This window comes from Lycium ferocissimum, unplaced genomic scaffold, assembly GCF_029784015.1.
Source record: "Lycium ferocissimum isolate CSIRO_LF1 unplaced genomic scaffold, AGI_CSIRO_Lferr_CH_V1 ctg5116, whole genome shotgun sequence".
NCBI lineage: Eukaryota > Viridiplantae > Streptophyta > Magnoliopsida > Solanales > Solanaceae > Lycium > Lycium ferocissimum.
Genome location: NW_026725870.1, coordinates 55,363 through 77,183, shown reverse-complemented (window position 1 = coordinate 77,183; position 21,821 = coordinate 55,363). Strand labels below are relative to the sequence as shown.

Below are 21,821 nucleotides of genomic sequence, written 5' to 3'. Positions count from 1 at the left end.
GCACTCTATCTCGCTCAACTCACGTTAATAATAGCCGGGCCTTAAACAATTGTCTAATTAGGCTCCCCCAAGAATTATGCTAATCCGCAATCGAACTCAAGTTACTATGACAATTCATACCTCAAGATAAACCTTAAAGGTCCACTTTTTATTTTAACAACAAAACGGGTCATCTCAAAGCACCTAACTCGAAAACTTAATATTATATCACTATATTAAATTGCTAATACAGAATGTAACTAATATATATAAACCATATTAAAAGGGAAGATCAAAATAAGCAACACCCCAAATAAGCATAAAAAATGAAAAAAGGAGATATTGGCACCAGGAAAACAAAACTGTAACTGCAGCATGGGAAAAATTCCCTATTGGAATTTAACTGGGTCTATTTTATATTATTTTGTAGCTTTAGAAGACCAAGGATATCTCGTTTATTCAAACCCAAACCTTTCAGTTCTAAACCAACATTTGTTCTTGAAGAATTATCATCTTAGACATTTGCTTAAAATCAACAACTTAAAACCAACTTAACATGAATACATAACTGAAACATGAGATAAAACAAAATAAAGCCATTTCATTCACAAAACAAAGAGTAACTGAAACCAAGAATAACTAAACATTCAAGAAATAGGAACGTAACAAAGCATGATATAAAGCATTGTTAAGACAATAGATTAAAGGGGAAAGAATGGACCTTTATTGTTGAAATTTTTTTTTAAAAAAAAAACTTTGCTGCTACAGTGAAAACCAAAACAAAACTTCAAGAAAAATCATTGACGAGCCCTGAACATCGACTAGATACCGCTGACGAGAAACCGATGGCCTCGAGCCAGACCAACCCAGTTAATTTAAGTGGTGGTTTTTAATGGAGTTTGGTCGTGTTTGTACAGTGTTTTAATGGTGTGTGTTCATGTTCATGTATATATGTGTATGGGTATATCTCAATGTTTTGTGAATTGTGTGTAGTGTGAGTGTTGCGGCTGACTATCTGTGTAGGTTCTAGGTCTTTTTGAGGTATTATATATTGGTGGAAAACAAAACCAACCCTAAAATAATAGTGGGCCCGCCCCAATAACAAATTCCCCCTCAATCACGTGTTCCTTCACCTTTATTTTCAAAAATCTGTTTCCCTTTCTTTCGTCTTTTTGTGTGATGTGTATATGTATTCAACAGAAAAGATTCCCTTTTTAAAAAAACATATCTCCCTTTTTGTCATGTGTTTTTCATTTACCTTTTATTTGATTGTAAAAATGGAAAATACTCGACAACTATTTCTAAATAGAGAAAAAATATAATATTTAACAAAAAATAACTAGCTAGATAAATTAAATTCTAAAAAAAAACATATTTTTGTAATTTTTTTTTCTTTAAAAATACAAAAATTTATACTCCAAAAATAGTAAGTATTTTTGTTCTTTTGATTTTCGCAAATAAGCCTACCAAGTAAAAAAATAGAATAAAATCGACATGTTAAAAAATTAAAATTAAATGAAATATTTAAAACTATAGGTGAAACACACAGGGAGGGCCAAAATTACGTGTCTACAATTGGAAAGATTGGTGGGCTGAAATTGAAGTAATGATTATATATTATAATTTGGTGGAGGAATGAGATTTAATCTCATTAAGAACATCTTTACAGTATGGCACAGTTCATGTTAAATTTACAATTTGGTGAATGGGATGGCATAATGATGACTTGATGATTAGGATGAATGATAAATTAATGATTAACAAATCATTCTGGACAATATTTATAGAATTAATGTTGGGGGTTATGTCCTGTACGTTGCTTTCATTATTTAGGTGTAAGTCACTGTTTTCGTATTTTGCTTATGGTTTTTGAAATTGTCTTTTGCTTGCTGTGTTTCCACTTCAATTGGTGTATAGAATGGATTTATGTGATTATACTTAGATGTATTGGGTCATATGTACGACTTTAAATTCAAGGTATTTGAATTGTGGAAAGTTAGATTTTTGTCCGAAGTTAAGATATTGGAGTAATTAAAGGTTTCGAATCCTTTCGAGTCCTAGTCCTAAGAAAGGAGAATTAATGATTTGAGAGTCTATTTATGGATGAAATTGACTAATTTTAAAAATATATGATCCTTAGATAATGGGTGAAATTATTTTTCAATAAAATTCCAATCTTTCCCTTGTGGGCCCAAGGCCACTTTTTGGGGTGCATTTTGGGGTTTCAAATATAAATATAGCAATATGGGTGTCCTTAGATTCGTATTCTAACGTAGATCGCATATTTTATAGATTTTGATCGTTCAGAGGCTCTACGCAAAGGGAAGGCATTAGTTTGATTGTTCGTGGCACCCGCTCGGCATTGAGGTAGGTTACGGTCTACTTTAGTTAGACTCTGATTAAAGAATCGTATGTAGTTGTAGAAAGTGACGGGGATACCATATAGGCCTTCGGGCATGAAGTGGAGATGGATTCCAATTAGGTTGGCTCACCGTTATGTGGGCTTGTCGCCATATGTGTTATTTTCTCTTCGTGATTATCACTTTGTTTGTATCTACGTCACATACTAGCTCACTCATCATATGAAAAGGAATGGTAACATTAATATGACTTATATTTGTTGATTGTATATTGGTGATATTGTTGAGGCTGATATCATGCATGACATACGCATTCTATATTATCCTTGTGATGATGGTGAGCTAAGTGATTGAGAGACTCCGAGGTTTTTGCGAGATTGAGAGTGACAGAGAGACCCGAGGTCTTTGCCGAGATTGAGAGTGATTGATAGCCTCCGAGGTTTCGCCGAGAAAGCACGAGTGGTACATGGACTTCGCGGTCCCCCATGGGTCATGGCTTCAGGCACCATCGCCCACACGCGTGTGTGTACGAGAGTGGGTGAGAGAGGTGACTGTCGCATTGCATTGCATTCATTCACTCATACATTTGACCGATCATCTGGTGAACTATATCTCTGTCTTGGTTGATTTCATGATTCCTTTACACTTTACTTGTATATTATATGTGACCATACCGTTTGCTCTATGTCGCTTGTTGGTTTCCACTTCTTCATGCGTTATCTAATCATTGTCGGCCTATGATGCTTACATTTACTAGTATTGTACCGACACTACTCTTCTCGCACTTTTGTGAGTGCGCAGTACGATCCCGGCTCCGATTCTACACCCCGTGGGCGATACGCGAGGGGGTGACATCTTTCGGTCATTCGGGGTGAAATTTACTGTCATCCGTGGCCCTGAGACCTCCTCTATTTATTTCTCGTTTTTATATTCGACAGACAATATGTAGCCTTCTAGTATTTTCGTACTTATATTCCGTACTATGTTAGCGCTCTTGTATCCTTTGACCAGATTTTGGGGTTGTCGTGACATTTCTAGTTATGATAAGCATTTAAGGCTTGATAACTCATTCTTAATTACTTTTCCGTTTATTTAACTTGTTATTAGTAATGTGGTTCGCCTACTCGGAGGGATAGTGTAGGTGCCACCACGACTCGCGAATTGGGTCGTGACATTAAATTAATAAAAATCAAATAATTTCTTTGCCCAAAGAGTAAAAAACAAAAGATCAAATCTTTTTCTGTTATCAGAAGAAAAAAAAAAGATCTTATTAATGTTGATTGTTACTTAACTTCTCAAACTAAAATTATGCATTTGTTATTCTTTAAGATATTTTTATATATAATAATCCGCGTAATTTAGTCTACTTCCCCAATTGCCAATACGTGTATGTTCAAAACATGGCCAAGACAGTAAATAGCGTTCTATATCCAAAACCTCATGAACTTAAAGCTCGTGAAAACTAAAATTTCTCAATATATTATTTTCATGAAATTTCTTTTAATATTTTTAAAGTAAATAAAATTGCTTTGCTGATTAAATTTAATTAATTTAGAAGTATAAAACAATATCATATTGTAAGTTTGTGTAAATTAGACCCAGCACATACTTATGATTTTTATCAAACTTTGACTCAGTAAATTTTCATACAATATATTGTTAGTTTGTGTAAATTAGACCCAACACATACTTATGATTTTTATCAAACTTTGACTCAGTAAATTTTAGAAATAAATCAAACTTATATTAATTCATATATTTAGATCAAATCTTAAAGCTTTAGACGACACAAAGTCAATTAAATTTTTCATTAAATAAAAAATTACTATCTTTAAAATTTTAGTAAATACTCATCGCTTACTTTAATTGAAAGTAGGGGTGTTCATGGGTCGGTTTTGGATTAAAATCAAAACCAAACCAATCTAGTCGATTTTTAAAATTATTAAAACCAAATCAAATTTAATACATATTCATCGGTTTGGTTCGGTTTGAATCGATTTTTTGGGTTTAAGAAAATTAATGGTATTTCTCACTTTCATGTTTTTTTCCTACCATTAGGAGGGAATTTTCTATCCTTCTCCAACTTATAATCCGTTATTACCCTTTCATCGTGGTAGCTATAATTTCTTGCATTATGGAGAAAAAGTCTAAGAATTAAAGATTTTAATCAAGTGAATAAAGTTTATAAGAAATACAAAAAATAAATCTAGGTAAATCTCATATAGTTCATTCTTAGAATAAATGAGTTTGAATTCATGGATTTCTTTCCTATTTTAAGTTAAAGTAGGTTTCATACTATTATAAATAGGATAGGTTTCATAATATTATAAATAGGGATGTTGCTAGCTATTTTCATAACAAGAGAAAACAAGAGAGATAAAAAATATAGTAGAGATTCATGTAAATCTATCAATAAAATATTTTCCTTCATGATAGAGGAGAGAATTTCAAGTGCAACAACCATCTTTTCCCAATGAAGTGCTCGTGGGAAGATGATTAAATTTGAAGCCTATTGTCAAATATTAAACTAAAAAAAGGGATAAAAATGTGACTCACGCACTCAAAATGGATGTTGAAACACATTCTTGTATTTAAAAGACTCAATTTTGTCAAGTAAAAGTGTATAACAAGTTTACGGGGTTATCTTACAAAGCATGCCAAGTTTAAGGGCTATCTAGGTATTTAGTCTTTAGGATTCAAACGCATGACCTGAAGCAATTCTTGAACCTCATTTATACTTATATATTTAAGGCTTCTCTTTTATCAAAAGGATTCATAGAGTTATATACTCCTTCCGTCTCAAATTATCTGTCATTTTTATTTTTATTTTACACGCCCCTTAAGAAATATTAATAGAAGCGATATTTGACCTACTTTTCCTTATTTATGTCTAAGTTATAATCTCTCTCCATTAAATATTTACTTTATTTATGTGTCATCTCCATTAATGACAAAATTCTACTAAGGATAAAAAGAAGAAAAATAATTAATTAAGCCTTGAACTTCTAAAACGATGATTGATTTTGAGACAATTATATTTAGTAATCACGATAGATAATTTGAGACGGAGAGAGTACATAAAAATAATTTGTGTTTACCTTGTTAGAACAATATATTTTTCAATGAATTCAATAAAACTTGGTTCCAACGCTAAACTCAAGGCATATATAGTTATTTATTTTTTCTCTTAGGAAAAAGAGGAGGAAAGAAGACACATACGTAAATCTAGAAGCTTCACAAATTATTTCAGCTCCTTGTATTTACAAGCAGGGGCGGATTTCTGTGTAAAAAATGAGTCGCGTGGAATTATGGTCATTTGACTAAATTCAGTATATTATGTGTATAATTTTTAAAATATATCTTGTATCATCTCAAGGAACTCATGATCAAAATAGACTAATGGTTCACTGGTTTGAGCATGATCCTATAACCTTTAAAGTCATTGGATCGTACCATTTGCTGCATCTGTTTTTCTTTTTTAATTTCTAAAGCAGAGTTCTTAGAAGTTTTTCTTCTAAACCGGCATTCTTTTCCTTTTTTTTTTTTTTTTTTCCTATTTGAACTTGAAATCTCAAGGTTAATTTAAATTTTTTGAACCACTGAGCCAACTTCTAGTTTTATGTTTAAGGGATTCAAAATCTTTATATGTCCATAAACGATAAAAAATTTACCTTGTTATTTCAAAACCAATAAAAATAATTTTAATAAATTATTCTCATAAATTGAATAATCATCCAAGAAATTAACTCTAACCTAAACATAAAACAAAGTCTGCTGTTAAATGAGTCTTAGGGTCCGTTTGGCCATGAAATTTTTTCACTTTTTTTCGAAAAACCTTTTCACTTTATTTGAAAATCAACACTTGGCCATGAAAATTTTAAAGGCCCATTTGTCCATGAGAATTATTCACTTAATATTTTTTTCACTTTATGGTGTTTGGCCATAAAAATTCCAAATACAACTTGAAGTTGTATTTGGAAAACAATCAAAACTTGTTTTTCACTTTTTTCACTTTCAATGCATTCAAATAACCAAATATTATTTGCAAGAACTATAACCAAACACAACTCCATCTTCAACTCCAAAATCCAACTCAAAATACTAAATAAAGTGAAAATATTTGGTTTTCATGGCCTACTAAATACTATTAAATACAAAAAACTTATTTTCACTTTTTTTTCAGTTTCAATATTTAAATAATTAAATATTCTTCGAAAAACACAAACAAAAACTCTAAAATATCATTTTTTGATTTTCTTTTAATACATTTAAAAAATCAAATTTTTTTCATTTTTTCACTTTGCGTAAAAATATTATAATCAAACACAAAAACTTCCAAAAACTTATTTTTAAAAAAAATACACTTTTTTAAATAATATTTCAAAAATTACAATTTATTCTCAACACAACTCCAACTCCAAAAATTTCAAAAAAATGAATTTGTTTTTAGTTTTAATTGGAGGGAAAAATTAGAGAGAAAAATAGCCATGAAAAGAATCACTCACTGGTACACGTGGTCCCAAGTGAAAAGATACTTTCTCCTTTGCATGAGTTGGATCCCAACACAAGTTGTGGAATCATTTCATATTATATTAATAATAGCACACAAAGTTGTGGAATCATTTTCATAATCCAGCGGGCAAGTAGAGGAAGCACATGTTTTTTTAGAAGAAATTGCACGGTTTGCCGTTCAAATGGACTGGTCTTTAATTCTTACCCTTCAAATGAGCTGGTTTTTCATTTTTCCCCTTCAAAATCAAACTTACGCCTGTTGAAATATAAATTCTTAATAGCGAGGCATAACTTGTTGGATATTAATGATCCGAAAATATAAACTTATACTACGCGAAAAAGTTATTTGCCTTGAGAAGCAAAAATTAAAGACCAGCACAAGGTAGGGGCAGAAATGTAAACGACCCTTTTGTAAGCGAATGCACCCAGCTGGCAAGACTGTTCTAAAATAAAATAATTAGGTCACAAATGGCCGACGGAGCGGGATTCAGGATTTTAAGTTTATAAATTTCTACAACGATCTCCAATTAAAATGTAATAATTACTTGATTGAGATAAAATATGTATATTGTTGTTTAATAATGTTTTATTACATATAAAGAGTTTGTGCAAAAGATTTTGAGCTTACGTGAACCTGTACATTTATCTTAAGATCCACCCCTGGTTGTGGGTAGTGGCGAGATTATGTATGTTGAAGGAGCTAGGTTTAATCGAATTTCCTTCGTCGAAAAATTATATAAGACATACAAGTATACAAATTTATATAATATCTACAACTTGTAGAATTTCTTTTATTAGGTTTGCTGGCTGGCCATATGTTGATTTGTGATACTAGACTTATTCGCCATTGGCAACTAAGGAAAAGATAAGGAAAGAGCTGTCACAACAAAAAGAAAGGAGACAATGAAATTTAATTGATGTAACATCTGATGAGACGAGCACGTTATCGCATATTCACATTGGGTAGGGTCATTTTCCTGGAGCAAAACTTTGAGGTCTCGTTTGGCGTAAGGATAAGAATAAATAATTTCTAATTAATTAAATTTGAAATTCACTTTTAGTTTATTCACGGTATATAATTAATTTAAAACATTTTTAATTGAGATAAAATTATAACTTATAACCAAACGGCCCCTAATTGGCTAAAACAGTCATTTATTAGTTTTACCCTCGATATACTATGGGAAACAGCTAATTCAACTATAGAATAACATTTCATAAATGGCATAATACATAAATATGCCCTTTTTAACTATTTTCAAATTTGAGAAAGATATTTATGTATTATGTCTTTCATAAATGGAAAGTCTTCGTTCAAATTTGTAGGGCCACCTTCCAAAACTTGAAATGACCTTCACATTTACTTTATAAACGGAAAGTCTTTGTTCAAATTTGTAGGGCCAACTTCCAAAATTATTGACCTTTTTTTTTGAAAAAATTCACTTTTTCCCTGAATAATTTCACTTTAATTGAAAATCAATATTTAGCCATGCAAATTATGAATTCAACTTGAAGTTGTATTTTAAATTTGAAAAATATATTATAGCTTGTTTTTCAAAACACTTTTCACTTTTGAAGGTTTGTTTAAGTACATTCTAACATAAACGTTATTTCAAATATTTTTTACAAAAAATATGACCAAACACAACTAGTAGAATTTCTTTTATTAGGTTTGCTGGCTCCACCATATGTTGATTTGGAAAAAATTTATTACGTGCGAGGCACAAGTATTACGTGATAGACAACAATTGTGTGAGTCTCCTATCATATTTTGCCAAAAATTGTGTGAGTCTCCTGGAAATTTTTTACTATGGGTAGACATGTGGATTGCGGGTCCCATGCATTTGTATTTTCCCAACTCTCCTCCCCCTTTCTCTCACCTCCAACGAGCCCACCATGAAATTTTCACCAACAATCACTGTCAGCCTTCAAGCAATACCTTCACTTCATTTTTGTTACTTAAAAATTCATTACAACAAAACCATCACATTAAAAGCTACAGTTTTATCTTGAACCAAAAAGAAATAGTAATATAGGTAAAAGTGAAAGACTCAACAATAACAATGTAGAAGAATTTATCTATTGCATGCAAGTCCGGTTTCTTGACTATTTAAGAACAAAGCAAGTATAAAAATATTGGAAGGAATAATATAGGTAAAAGTGAAAGACTCAACAATAACAATGTAGAAGAATTTATCAAACTCAAACACTCTTAAAGACAAAAAAATAGAGCAGAGCTAACTTTTTTTTTCGACCATGTTCGTTTTCAACTTATAAACATTTTGTGATAAAGAAATTCAAATACCTTTATCAATAACTCAAACACTCTTTAAGTCTCGCTACAAAAAAATATGCCACACCCCTATTAATAATACTAGAAAATTACTTTAACTCAAAACAGAAAAATATATTTCCATATAAATTTGATTATAAATCCTAATTAGATATAAATTAAAATATCAAATCATAACCAATTTTGCTTTCTAGAATTATTTTCCAACAAAGTGGTAGTATATATTAAAGAGAAAACGATCAAATTTATGGGAGATAATATCTCAAATGGTCATCAATTAAGTTTGGTTCTCTTAGAAAGTCATTCAACTTTATTTTATAACTCCAAAGGCACTTAGCTATTGATATTTTACCTAGAAAGCCACCCAACCAATTTAAATAATTTTTTAATTAAATTTTCTGACATGAAATTTTGTTTTAAGCTAAATTTTTAAGAAATAAAAAAGGTACCGGCCATTTTAATCATTTTATTGACCTGCCCACTTGATCCGGCCAACTAAAATTATATGGGTCAAACTTAAATGATGTTTAGCTTCAACTATCTCAGACTCACTTTGTGGGATTACACTGAGTATGTTGTTTGTGTTAGCTTCAACTACCAGTCTTTCCTACTCTGTTTTTTCTTTTTTTGGACTGCTGCCAGGGATATGATTTTTTCCATGTATTTAGTTTTTGTATCAACTAGAAGTCTGGAACTACAATGCTGATGTACTCTTTCTTGTTTTCTTTTTCTTTTCTGTTTGTGTTTGTCTAACCAAATAGACCAATGTTAAATCCAACATCTTGCTTTAAAATTAGACTCGTCACAATATAATTAGAGACTCATATAATTAACTAAAATAAACTTTAATTGAACTAAACTGGTATTCTCACTTTCAGCATTCATAGGATCCATCCTTTTTTCCTTCAAAACCACCATCACTCAGCTAACTGCCTATGCTATTATTCTCAGATAGAGTAAAACGCACCAGAATGATTTAGGAGGGAATGAGGCTAAAATAAAAGTGTCTTGCTAAGAATATATTTGACCCATATAATTTAGGGGGTCGGATCAAATGGGACGGGTCATTAAGTAGGTAAAATGGGTACATTTTTATTTCCTAAAAATCTAGCTTAAAATAAATATTTCATCTCGACAAAAGTTAATACAACATACCAAAGTGTCAAATCCCACAACGCGGGTCCTAGACCAAAAAAAAAAAAAAAGTTAATACAACATACCCAGTGAAATCTCACAAGGTGGGTTTGGGGAGGGTAAAGTGTACGTAGGCCTTACTCCTACCTCGAAAGATAGGGAGATTTATTTTCGAAAGACTCTCAGCTCAAGAGAACACATGACGAGAAAAGATCAGACAAGCACAAGCAGTTCAAAGCAATATGAAAATGAAAGTAACGAAAGCGAAAAAGCCATGATAAAGTAGTCTGAAAAAAGAAAAGAAAAAACAGTAGCTATCACAGATAAATAAGATAATCGAAGTACAAGAAACAACATGTAGTAGCAAGAATCAAAGGATAATAAACTATAGATCAAAACTGTGATTACTAGTACGAAGGGATACGCGGGACTACCTACTAGCCTTCTATCATAATCTGAGTCCTCTATAACCTCCTATCTAAGGTCATGTCCTCGGTAAGCTAGAACTGCGCCATGTCGTGTCTAAGCACCTCTCCCCAATACTTCTTCGACCTACCTCTACCTCTTCTGAAACCGTCCATAGCCAACCTCTCACACCTCCGTAATGGGGCATCTGTGTCTCTCCTCTTCACATGCCCAAACCATCTCAGCCTCGCTTCCCGCATCTTATCCTCCACTGATGCCACTCCCACCTTATTCCGGATATCTTCATTCCTAATCCTATCTCGCTTGGCGTGCCCACACATCCATCGCAGCATTCTCATTTCTGCAACTTTCATCTTTTGGACGTGAGAGCTCTTGACCGCCCAACACCCGCCCCATACAACAAAGTCGGTCTCACTACCACTTTGTAGAACTTGCCTTTAAGTTTTGGTGGCACCTTCTTATCACACAACACTCCTGAAGCGAGCCTCCATATCATCCACCCTGCACCAATACGATGTGTGACATCATCGTCAATATCCCCATTTCCTTGTATAATAAAACCAAGATACTTGAAATTTTCTTTCTTTTGGATGGCTTGAGTACCAAGCCTCACTTCCACACCAGCCTCATGTGTCACGCCACTAAACTTGCCCTCCAAGTACTCTGTCTTGGTCCTACTCAACTTGAACTCTTTAGAATACAGGGTTTGTCTCCAAACCTCCTGCGAGTCTCGTCAATCAAGACTATGTCATCCGCGAATAACATACATCATGGCACCTCACCTTGAATTTGCCGCGTCAAACCATCCATCACTAAGGCAAATAAAAATGGGCTAAGAGCTGATCCCTGGTGCAACCTCATCTCTACTGGGAAGTGCTCCGAGTCTCCTCCCACTGTCCTTAACCTGGTCTTGGCTCCTTCATACATATCCTTGATCGCCCTAATGTACGCCATAGGTACACCTCTAGCCTCCAAGCATCTTCATAAAATCTCTCTTGACACTTTGTCGTAAGTCTTTTCTAGGTCGATGACTAGACAAAATTTAATAAAAAAATCATTTAAATTGGTTGGGTACTTTTTAGATGAAATCTTAATAATTTTTGGATTATAAAACAAAGTTGAGTTATTTTCTATGAGAACTGCCTCTAATTGAGTGACCATTTTAGATATTGATAGACTTAACTCCTACATAGACACCGGGGGGGTAGGTGGAGGGGTGAATTGGGTCTCCAACAATTTATGTCTAACTTAAACTTTTACTAAGTTTTGTGATTTTATGGAACAGTCATAGACTCTGTTCCACCAATGCGTTCCAAGTTAGGGTGTGTTTGGTATGAGGAAAAATGTTTTTCTATTTTCTCTTATTTGGTTGCACTTAAGATCTTGAAAATTATTTCCCTATGGAAAATGTTATCCTCAAAATAGGAGAAAATATTTTCCATTAAAATTTTAGGGAAAATATTTTCCGAAATAATTAAAACACGCCAACGCATTCCCTAACCCACCCCCAGTTCCACCCCCAAACTCCACCTACCCTCACCACTCCTAGTCCACCCACCACCAAACCACACCCACATCCCACTCCCACGCCCCACCTTCCACCACCCACCCCATCCTTCCACACAACCTCTCCCCCGACCCCGAATTTTCTTTTTCATATATTTATTTTACTTTTATAAAAAATGAAAAAAAAATCTTATCTCCCACTACCCCCCCCCCCCCTCCCTACCACCCTCCAAAAAAAGTTTTTAAAAGTTTTGTTTTTTTGGCTTTTATTACCCCCCCCCCCCTCTCGGCCACACCCACCACCCTCCAGAAAAATTTAATTTCTTTAAAAAAAAAAAAAAAAAAAAATTGGCTCTTTACACCCCCCCCCCCCCCCCCCGATCCCGCGCACCCCCTCCCCCGAATTTTCTAAGTTGCACTCCGAATTGAAAAACTTTCTAGTGATTTTGCTTTGAGTATATGCAAATACTCTTAAATTGACATTCCAACTTGCGTACCAAGCGCAAGAAAAAAAGTAGGAAAATCACTTATTTTACGAAAAAATATTTTCTTAAGAAACATTCTCTGTCATACCAAACACACCCTTAGTTTTTAGACTTTAAAAACTGCAAAGAAAATGAAATATTGCACAAGAGAGTTATACATGGAATACCATCCAGACTCGAATGGATGTAAAAATCACTACCTACATCCCTGTAGAATTTCAACCAAACTTCACTAAAACACCGAGCCAAAGTGGATTGCCCCGCAATCCAAAGGATCTACCCCTAAGCCCTTTACAACAATCCACGATTGTTTCTACCCTTTTAAGCTACCCTTAGCTTGAAACAAAAACAACAAACTTGGAAAGTGTTTTTAACCTTAGCAAATGCTTCTAAGAAAGTTAATAAGAGATTACAATTCAAACCTTTCTGGAACAAATGTAGACACTGAGTCCAACTCTATTTCGTATTTCAGGCTTCTTTTGCTCGGGGTTCGGAGAGGAGTTTGTTGCTGATATATTTGTGAATGTGTGCGTAAGTTTGTTGCTGATATATTTGTGAATGTGTGCGTATCCAGAATGTGAATGGACTTCTTTTATAGATGTATACGCTCCTACGGTCTTGTTAGAGTCCAAGTAGAAGAGGGATATCAAATAGAGGTAAAGCTGAACCCCTTTTCGTTATCCGATTAGGATCTTGTTAACTCCTTGTTCAATTCTAACTCCTTTTTGCTATATCCCTGCAGCTGGTAACTTACTAATAATATAGGATAATTATTCATATTAATCAGACAATAATTTAGCAATAAATTACAGTTTGCCAGACAACAAATTATTGCTAAATTTCTTTTTCCTTACCCTTATTATTTCTTGACAATCTATTGAATAGAACACGACTTCAGGACAAACGTATTTTAGTTATCATCATCAACATCATACTCAATAGATATTATCTCAAATGTATGCCTGTATTTTGAAATTTTGTTTTTACTTATTCTCCATTTAAGTTTTCGAATAAATTTGGACTCAGTTGGAAAGGGCTGTGTATTAGTACAAACTAAGAAGGAAACAAAAAAACAAAGATAACAGAAGGGATAAGTGGACGTAATGCATAAATTTTGACATCTTTTATTTGAAGTTTAAGGGATTATAATGTTATAAACTTATAATTCATCGTTCAAAGAACTGACATGGATACAAGAAGACACTTGTTTATAGTTTTATGTTTTTCTTACCAGAGATATGAAAAGATTATTTTTTTCTATTCAAATTGTAAGTAGCCGTAGGAGACCATTTCGTCCGCCAAATTGCTATGATCTAGAGAAAGCTCATAATCAATCGTCAAGTATCAGAGAAGGCGGATGTTTGACTTTAGCATATCTCTCACGAACCCTTTGTATAAAAGTTTTGGGCATCTTTCTCGTCTTGAATTCGTGAAGAGAATCCAGAAATTCTGAACCATCTGGGAGTGTTTCCAGTTTCTTGCAGTTTTCAATTTTGAGATGAGAAAGCCTGCGCTTGGCTGAATTTTCCACCCTCCACTCCTTGAAAAAGAATAAGCTTGAGACTTCTAAGTGTTTGAGCTCCGGAAAACCCGAAGCAGAACATACCATCTTTTCCCCTTGGAAAGCGTCATCGTCGAGCACTAGAAGCCTTAGCTTGGCAAGATTCTCCAATGTTGCCATCGGGTCTTCCTTCAGTTGAGTACTACGAAGGACAATCTCCGTGAAATTTTGAGAGATAAGATCATGTTGTGGCAGAGGGTCAATATAACCCTCAAAAGACAGTATTGGTGGAACCCCGGATTTTAATAACTGCCGAAAGACCTTATGCTTGTTTTCCGTATAACAATCAAAGTTTTTTACTTCGATGGAGGAACGAAGCCATTTCTGTCCATTAGTTTCCATAAGGTTTGTTATTGACTTAAGGTCCTCAAGACTTTCTTCAACCTTTGCATCTAGGTTCCGGAGTTTGGTCAATTTGAAGAGATCGCCAATTTCACACAACTTAGAGGTGAAGTTCTTTAGTGTCTGAAGCTCTGCCAATCCATCAAGTTGGAGTTTTTTCCCATTTTGCGGTCGGAATGCTCGTGGAAGATACAAATGTTGCAACCTCCACATAGTCCGCAACACATCTGGAATGATAATGTTGCAAGTATCTTTGATTCTCAAATCAAGGACTTCCAAGTATGACAAAGTTGGTGATAGATGAGGGCAACTCATCTAGGAAGCATCCTTCAAAACTAAGATACCTCAAGAATGGTAGAGCAGAAATGCCTCCCGGGAGTTTCCCTCTTCGAAAGTCTACCCTGCCAAAATCAAGAATCCTTAATGCCTGGAATTTCTTAATATTCGACATTACGGATGGCCATACAAACTCCTCTAGTGGTTGATGCTGATCATGTACCATGATGATTCGAAGAATTCGAAGGTTTGGGGCTGACTCCGGCGTGACTCGAGCATCATACTTCCCTAGATAAATCACGAGCCGGCGCGTCTTGCTAAAAGAGAATGAAGGCTGATTATCTCCGGTACTTCGTAAATCCACGACCTTCAAAAAGTCTATCTCTTCCGCTTTTGAGAGGCACATGTCTCCCATTAATCCCACAAGGCGGCAAGATTTGAGCTCTATTATCTGTCTCACGTCTATCATTCGATTTTGTGCTAGACTCATCAAACGTTCTTGTGTTAAATCCAAAAATGTGCGTCCACAATCTTCTGACAATATCAAAACCTCAATTGCCCATAAATGAGACAACTTCTCTGGTTCTATCTCCGGATCTTCTCTAAAATGGCCCAAGTAAAGAAAATCTAATTTTTTATCATCTAACAACTCAGCATAACTTGGATCCATAACTTGGGAAAGATATGGTCGGGTATTTTTCTGCACCATCTCCCACTCACTTGCACTCTTTCCTGCTAATAGTTTTGCAAGTATAATAATCGCCCCTGGGATACCTTCACACAGTTTTACCATTTTCCTACCCATTCTCTCCATTGCTGGGTTGATTTCAGCTCCTGATAAAGAAAGACATGTTATAGGATAGCATTCAACTTACCCTCTGATTTTGAACTATATACAAAAGTTTGTTTCCCTTCTCTACAAATTAATATGTTAAACAAAAGCATGATCATAATTCTCTTTGCAAAAAAGAAGAAAGTTTTACAAGTTGTTTCGATATTAGCATACTTCCTCACCCCATTTTAAGTGTGTTACTTTCCTCTTTGATTTGTCCCAAAAAGAGTACCTCTTTCTATATTTAGTAAGTAGGCAATTCAAAACATCATACATGACATGTTTTTAACCACAAGATTCAAAAGACATTTTAGTACATTATATGCATCTTTAATTTAGGACTATAGGATTCAAAAATTTCTCTTTATTTCTTAAACTCCGTATCTAATAAAACTAACACACTTAAATTGGGACAGAGGGAGTAGTATATATATACCTGGATCGGTTTCAGGCCAAACTTTTTTCTTAAGTAACTTCCAGCTGTTTTCTTCTCTTAAAGGCATCTTCTCATGAATAAAAGGCTTCTGAACTATACATTGTGCTACTTCTATTACTTGAGTCGTAACCAGTATTCTGCAACCTTTAGCTCCCAGGGCAGAACGCAGGCTCCGCCAATCATCAATTGAGCGTACGTCTTCTAGAACAATCAAGGTCCTCGACTTTTCCATATGTTCATCGACACATTTTTTCAAACTGATTTCGGGCATATCATCATATTTTTCTACAGAACCCTCAAATGAATCAACAACAAGTAGAAGTGCGTGGCGGACATTGATGTTTTTAGGCACATGAATCTTGATGCGATGCTCTTTGAACTCGTCAAGAATCCTGCTGTCGCTATATATTTCACGAGCAAGAGTCGCCTTGCCTGTGCCACTACGTCCCCATATTGGAATGGCTAGGAAGTCGTGTTTGGGATCTTCTGGTTCATCTAACAAAGCTTGTACAATCAGCTCCTTTTCTTCGTCCAGTCCAACTGCACCGTCGTAGTGCTTGTACACAAAGTTTTTTTGGTTGTTGTCGAACCGGCTGCTGCTTTCAACGTGTAAAACGGGCGGTTGCTGCACGACATTCATAGAAGCAAATTGGTTGATCATGGCACACAATCTCGTGATCTCAGACTTGGCCTGCATCTTGGCAGCAGCTGTACCATCTCTGCTAGAGAGAAATTTGAAAGGCAAGAGCATTCCAGATGACCTGGATCTTGCTAAAACACCATAGTTTTGGAGCACATCCTCAACGCTATAAACGAGCTCTTCAATTTCCTTAGCTCGGTCGCTATCTGTTGTTATCTTCTGCTGCAAAGCCTCCACACATTTAACTGAGTTGCTGATTTCGGTGTATGACCCATCCCCTATTAGGTCTGTTTCTTCAGCCGAAGCCAATTGTTTCAGCTTTTTGATTGGGAAGCCAATTCCATCTCCCCTTTAGTGCAGTAAAATACTGCGCTATAGGAGTCCCTATTTTCCCAAAACAGGCTCTTATTACATTTTCACACTTTTTTACGTGCTATTAATCATGGAGTCAATATTTTATATAAAACCCTATTTTATGCGATTAATAAAGTAGGCTCAACACAGTCTTTTAGTTATTACATTTTCACACTTTTTACGTATGTTTTAGGATTTCGTATTATTTTTAAATTGATGCTTAACTTTAGAGTCCATGAAATTTTGAACTGTGCAATATTTTATATAAACCCCACCCTTTATTTCCTTAAAACAATAAAAACATTTTTTATAAATTTACCATAAGTGCGAATATAAATAATATATCTTTTTTTAAAATTTATTTATTTATTTTATTAGTAGATGAAGTAAAAACTCTTCCCGCCATACATCGTTAAAATTAGGTTAAGTTCTCCAAGCTTTCATCAAAGAAAGCAAAAAATATTTTACTAAAAACAAATTAACACCAAAAGTCATTTGATGGAGAAAAGCAAAAGTTGAAAAGGAAAAATTGAAGTCCATTATATTCCATTTGAAGACTTATAGTCCGACGATAGCTCCATGTTGATGAATCGATGGATGGAGCGACGATTTTCTAGGATTTTCTTGACAATTTTTTTTTTTTTGAAATTAATGCTTAAAAACCCCTCCGAAGAGTTTATAGAGAGTCCATCAATAATATAGTGACAAGCCATAGCCGAAAATGATCACAACAATCTAATGAAAAAATGTTTTTGCTACTATAGGTACTTCAAAAACTCGAGGGTAAAATGCAGGATGTGAAGATCAAACCATCATATAAACAATAACTAAAGTCTAAGATAATATTTAGAAAGTAATGATATAAAAAGAAAGCACCTTTGGATGTAAATATAGCGAGATGTAATTGATTGACTCTTTTAACTTTCATATATTATTTATTTTTTAAAGATATATATTTATACCTACTTTGGTCCTCATGGTAAATTTATATTTAAGGTGTTTTTATTGTTTGACAAGACTTGGGGTTTAAATTATTAAAAAAAATAAATAGGCTCATACACATTAAGGGTGCAAATGCCACGGACTCAAAGTCTTGCCATCGTCTCCATCGCCCTTTTTTATAGTCCTCTATTATTTATGTTTTAGGATTTCGTTATTTTTAAATTAATGATCATTTCTCCTGTCACTTTTTTTTATTATCAATTTACGATGTGACACTATATAAACTAATAAAGACTGCATAATATTTATAAATATAAATAGAAACGCTTTAAATATACAATATTTACTTAAACCGCCAAGATTATTGTATACGCTCGGGTCCAACATGTAATATGCCGGGACTATCCGGGTCGGAATCCCCACCGCCCTCGCCATCGTCTCCATCGTCCTTTTTCCCTCTTAATAACCGGAGTCGATCATCTCCTCTTCCCCTCGCCCTCGACTATAACGTGCTTCGGGATCTAGTCCCATGAACTTGAAAAATATATAAACTCGACCTCTTCCTCGTCGGGAGCCGCCACCGCGCTTCGAAGGATGAACCTGAAAAATATATAATAACTAGTCAAGTAGCCCGCGCTTCGCGCAGTTATAAACAATACTAATAATTACAATTAATTATAAATATAAATATTTTAATTAGAAGTAGAGTTAAGATGAATTGTGGTTTTTTTTTTCATTAGCATATTTGGATAAGAAGATTTTGAGCGCATGTCTAAGCATATAACTTTAATACATGAATCGCGTATTGCACTTGTTATCGAATACATTTGTATATCTTGAAATATTTATTTCTCAAATGAAAATTCATTTTTCCCTAAAATTCTCTTCAGTTCAAATAATATGAAGATGAGATGAAAAGGAAAGAAATTTAAAACTGACAGAATAAAAAATTACAAATATATCTAAAAACCTCTAGCAATTTTACTCTGTTAATTACAATAAGCTCTTTGTTGTTTAGTATTTCGTAGTTAGCATCACAATCAATTATTAAAGGCTCTAAAAGAAGAACATATCTAAGAAATTACAGTTCAATTGTAACAGTTAAGAGAAGGGGAAAATGTAGTTAAAAATGGAAACGATGACATCCAGCAAGACCGCAAGGCATGAGTCAAGTGGAAACAATTAAACATGTCTTGTAGATAATACAACTACTTCTGTTAGTATGACATAACACCCCCAATAATTTGAATCATATGAAATTGTCACAAATTTAGGAACATTTATATCCAAGAAATCAAAAAGTCATGAGTAATACCATATGCTTGACTGACTTGCATCATACATTCCATGTTGAAGTCCATTTTTGGATTTAAATTAGTTAACTTCATTAAGAGGAACACATGAAAATATACATATACAGAATTCACCTATCTTGCTAATGTTTAACTCCACATCAATTGGAACTTTTATTGCAATTGATGACTAAAAACCAAGTTGAAAATATTTTTAACATCAATTTTTTTTTTTTTTTGGCAAAAACATGTCAAACAACAACTTCTCCAACAACTCGACCACTAATTTAGCAAAGTCAGTTTTTGCAAATGGGGGAAAAAAAAAAACCTGAATAATTTACCTCAACTTGGTGCCAGAAGGACTGTAAATAGTTAATAATCCCATCAAGCTTCACAACTTTTCCAGTCACCTATTAAAAAAAAGAACATACTTAGATCATAATTCTCTCTCAAATTTTTGAATCTCTGCAACCAAAGTCCACTGTTAATCAGTTCCCACTCAAAGGGCTCGGGCACATGCTTTTACCAGCTCTCTTTTCTTTGTTGTAGGTACGGTGAACATAAAGTGAAAGAAGTAGGAAAACAACAAAGATATCAACACAAAGCGCACAAACGGGATAAACCAAGTTAGAAACTTCAAAGAGCCAAAGTGATAATAGAAGACCAATATTTGGAAAAAACATGTAAGAAAACTAAATCAGAAATAGATAGATGAATTACATTGTATCAAAGAGTAAGATATTAAGTAACCAAGACATCAAAAACGTCTCTTATTCACCATAACTCTCCATAACATGCACATCTCTTTTATTTCCTCTCAAATCAATTTAATTATAATCTCATAAGATGTTAGAAATGGAAAGAACGGCTATATACCTGATGATTAATACAGTAGCTCTTTGACGACTGACGTTGAAGCCTTTGAAATCAATTGGTTTGTGTACAAAAGGTTGGACATAAAGTGCTTCTGCTCGGGATACATGAATTTCTTCTCATATATTTCACTCTGAAGTCTGATATGTGAATATTTCATGAATTTGTCATAGCAGAAGGCCCAAATAACATAAAACCGAAGAAAACAACACTTCCAATAGACCATAGAAGATGTCTGACTCATCTATTTAAATAAAATTAGTGGTGACATTATATCTAAAGAAACTACAAATAGCTACTTGAAAGAAATCACCTACTGATGCTTGAAATTGGCATAGCATATATTCCTACAAGGCATGAAATCATTGAGCTACTGATAGTTCTGTCATAATTGGTAGTTTAAGAAGTGTGAGTTCAAAGCCTACCCCAAATGTGTTAGAGGATTTCAATTTGTGCTTGTGTTCATCACACATCCCAAATACTATATGCAAAATATCGGAACCGCGGAAAGTAATCATCATATTGTTGCAGTGTTCTTTTTCTCGTCATCTGATTTCAATTCACCAGAACTGAGAGAATAAAGAAAATCAAACGCAAATCTAATCAAATGTAATGAAAATGACTCATAAATAGGAGGAAAAATAAGAAGAAGACACATTTAAATGTAACCGAAGGCTACAATCACACTAAAATTAAAAAAAAAAAAAAAAAAAAAAAAAAAAAGGGCTTGAGTAGTGAAAATAAATAAAACTGGTGTAAAACGAACAAAATAAAAATTGAAGCTCAAAACAAAGAAGTGAAGAACACAAGGATGTCGAAAGATAACATGTAAAGCAAAAAAGTAGAAATGTAGCATCTTTGGGAAACAATGGGAAAGCCATTTGAAAAGGAAGAAGGAGAAGAGAAAAAGTTTCACTGTAATCGTCACTTGAAAATTCTGCAGTCTTCTATCTTGTAATCGGAACCCAAGACTCAAAACATGAAAACACCGAGTAAATATGAAAGAGAACAAATACATTTCAAAATCATTGAGAAGAAATTTACCTTGAGATTTGAGAGAAACAATAGGAACAGAGACAAATTCTGGTTAGTGAGGGAAAGAAGAAGAAATACTCGCTCTTTTTGAACATCTTCTTTTTTTTTCTTTTCTTTTTTTTTGATGATACGAGAACTCCGGCACTCGCTACCTCGTGTCACATTGGCAAAAAGAACTCAGGCTCTCTCCCGCAATACCACAAACCACAGAGATGAACCAAGACTATGCATTTGTACTTGACGAACACCATAAAATCCCCTCATTGTCAGAAAGTGGGGTTTCAAACCCGAGACCTCCATTACAGTGCCCCACGCCAACCAACCGAGCACACTTTCATGTTCTATTTTTTTTAATTGAATTTTAATTTGGTAAGCTAAATGCAGTAAAGAACTCGTTAACATCGGTTAAATTAACTTATAATAGAAAAATCATTGTTACAGTAAACAAGTTAAATCAAAATCGTAGCTAAAAATACTCGCTTTTCTTTTGTTCCACATTGTTATTCTAACAAACCTCTCATAAATTCACTTAATATAAACATA

At 34.0% G+C, this 21,821-nt stretch overlaps 1 non-coding gene and 1 pseudogene across 1 annotated transcript; both read right to left on the bottom strand.

The window, feature by feature from the left end:
• Positions 1 to 13,811: 13,811 nt before the first annotated feature.
• Positions 13,812 to 21,542, bottom strand: LOC132044720 (probable disease resistance RPP8-like protein 4; annotated as a pseudogene).
• Positions 20,335 to 20,422, bottom strand: LOC132044721 (small nucleolar RNA R64/Z200 family). The gene has a single exon (XR_009412248.1). It is a non-coding gene; the product is annotated as a small nucleolar RNA R64/Z200 family (small nucleolar RNA).
• Positions 21,543 to 21,821: the final 279 nt, after the last annotated feature.